Below are 2,475 nucleotides of genomic sequence, written 5' to 3'. Positions count from 1 at the left end.
GACGACATGCTGTGAAATACTGACGTGTTCTCAGAAAGTTTTTTATTCTAACTGGGTCACAGTTTTATTCCACAGAATACAAGATAAAACAGTGGAAACTCCATTTTTAATGCACGCCGACTATTGTTCTCAACCTCAGAGGTAAATCCTGAACTTTTTATTCATCTGACGTCTCGGCTGTTTTGCAGATAAACTGTTATTTCTGCATGGAAAACATGTAATGAGCTGATCAAATATTCTGCGTTGACCCTATACAGCATATTAGTGAAGCAGCACCTACAGTTACAACATTAAAATGCTGCTTACACCTTAGAGCATCAATAATTTAACGCCTCACTTCTTGTACTTTGATACTGACGTACATCTCGCAGACTGTGTTTAAATAAAATCGGGTGCTTTTACTTTGTTCTGCAGTATTTGAAGATTGTGCAATGACTTATGTCATTTTTATATATATTCGTTCCACCAGATAACTTCTCTTTGAAGGCAAAGACAAACTACGGGGGGTGTCTTATCAGATGGTGTCCAACTTTCCCCTGCAGCGTCTTAATCCACTGAGATTTCTCCCTGCAAGGAGGAGACGGTTTCATATTCTGCAGAATTAGGTTACTGTCTCAGCTTCGTGAGGGTAATTATATTTATGGATAAAACAGTCTGTGTTAACATGATCCCACTGTGTGCACATCCATATGTGACTGAAATAATTTAGTCTATAAGGGACACAAAAGACAGACAGATAGATAGATAGATAGATAGATAGATAGATAGATAGATAGATAGATAGATAGATAGATAGATAGATAGATAGATAGATGCTGTGAGAATATTTGAAATTTCTCCTAACTGTAGATAATTGGATGGCAGTGAGCAGACACCCCACCCACCCACCCACCAGTCCTGACCTGCTGCTGTGAAGTGAAAACGTCTCCGGATCCACTCCACGTTTTTCTCTGCGCCCTTAATAAGCGCTGTGTCGGCTATAGAGAGAATTAGAGGAAATAACAAAGCACAACAAGCAACAAGGGCGTGTAGAACAACAGGAAACATCACAGGAAACGTGGATATAAACGTAGCTGACTGGATGAGGAGAGGCAGAAATCAGGACGCATTCCTCGCTGCTGCTGCTGCTGCTGCTGCTGCGTCCCCGGATCCTTCCGTACCTTCACCGGAGGATGCTGCATCTCTTGAACCGCTGCTCCCTGCTCACAATCCGCCGCTCGGTCTCCCTCATCAGCACCTGGATGTGAATATCAGGACGTGTGTGAACAGAAAGGTGGACTGAACATTTAGGAGGGTTTATTTTTCTCTCTCTCTCTCTGCGAGGATTTGGCTGGAGCGCGGTCCTAATCGGTCGCATCACCGCCGACTTCAGTGAGACGCAAAGGAGGAAAAAAAAAAAAAAAAGACGAGCTTGATCATCTCCTCACTGTTCAATTATTAAGGAGACCTCAAGACCAACATATGCTGGAATCTTTGTCTAACATCCTCCGTGCATGATCTTTGAAGCGGGCTTGAGGTGGCGGTGACACGGATGAAAGCCGATGGCCAGGCGCCCCAGATTTCCTCAGAAGGGGGATGCAACCTAAAATAACCCCGGTGCCAAATGGTAAGAGGGCAGATTCATGAGCAGGGGATTGCAGTGTGCTCTCTGTTGTGTCTTTGTGAGCTTTGCACATGTGAGGGGCTTGCATCCACATTTAAAGCACCTCCCTGTCAGGTGGGGCCAGAGGTAGCTCCACGCCTTTATAGGGACAGGTGAGGGCATTTAGTACCTTTGTGTCTGTGTTAGTGAACTTTGGAGTTTCATTAAACTGGAAACATATATAATTTAATATGATCACTGAGGTTTAAGGCCAGACTGCTGCTTTGCCTGAGCCAGTTGAACTATGTAGATGGCTGAAGATGGCCCTATTTCTATGTATATATTTGACTGCACTGTACTGACATTTGTGAACCTGAACCAACTGAATCTCTGTCTTGTGTCTTTTTGGAGTTATTTTTGTCTATAGGCAAAGTCAGAGGGATGACCTGCGGGCAGTGGTTGTGGGATATGCACCCTTCTCTGCATGCAGTGTGGTAGGTGTGAAGTGTAGTGGTCACCTCACAGAATTGTAAGTTAGTTTGTCTTTGCAGTGGTTGCAGTGATTTTTGTGTGCACACGTGGTGGTTCCTATTTGGGTCTGTGATAGAATCTCCCCGCAGTAAGTACCCTGTCCTGCCTATTGTCGCAGCAATTTTATCCTCTGTGTTTCATGTTAAGCCATTTGCTATTTATATATTAATAGTTTTAATTATTTTAGTATTGTGGAATAAAATAATTTGGACTAATCTGGCAGTTTCTCCTCCTCTTTTTCAGGTTGGTTTTTAAAAAAAATATTCCTTAAATTGAACGCACGTCTCATGCTCTTTTTGAACCCTTTAAAACTTGTGTCCACACTCAGATGGTCGGTATCTAGGGCTGATATAGCCCTCTTC

At 43.2% G+C, this 2,475-nt stretch overlaps 1 protein-coding gene across 1 annotated transcript in view; it reads left to right on the top strand.

Moving 5' to 3' along the window:
* The first annotated feature begins 961 nt into the window (after window positions 1-961).
* The window catches only part of galnt17 (polypeptide N-acetylgalactosaminyltransferase 17), a 19,387-nt gene continuing 17,873 nt past the window's right edge, over window positions 962-2,475 (top strand). The window contains exon 1 of the mRNA XM_010741954.3: window positions 962-1,606. The gene's annotated coding sequence lies outside the window, so the exon portion shown is untranslated. The remainder of the gene's footprint in view (window positions 1,607-2,475) is intronic.

This window comes from Larimichthys crocea, chromosome VII (genome assembly GCF_000972845.2).
Source record: "Larimichthys crocea isolate SSNF chromosome VII, L_crocea_2.0, whole genome shotgun sequence".
In the NCBI taxonomy this organism is placed as follows: Eukaryota; Metazoa; Chordata; class Actinopteri; family Sciaenidae; genus Larimichthys; species Larimichthys crocea.
This window is presented reverse-complemented; position numbering and strand designations above follow the sequence as displayed.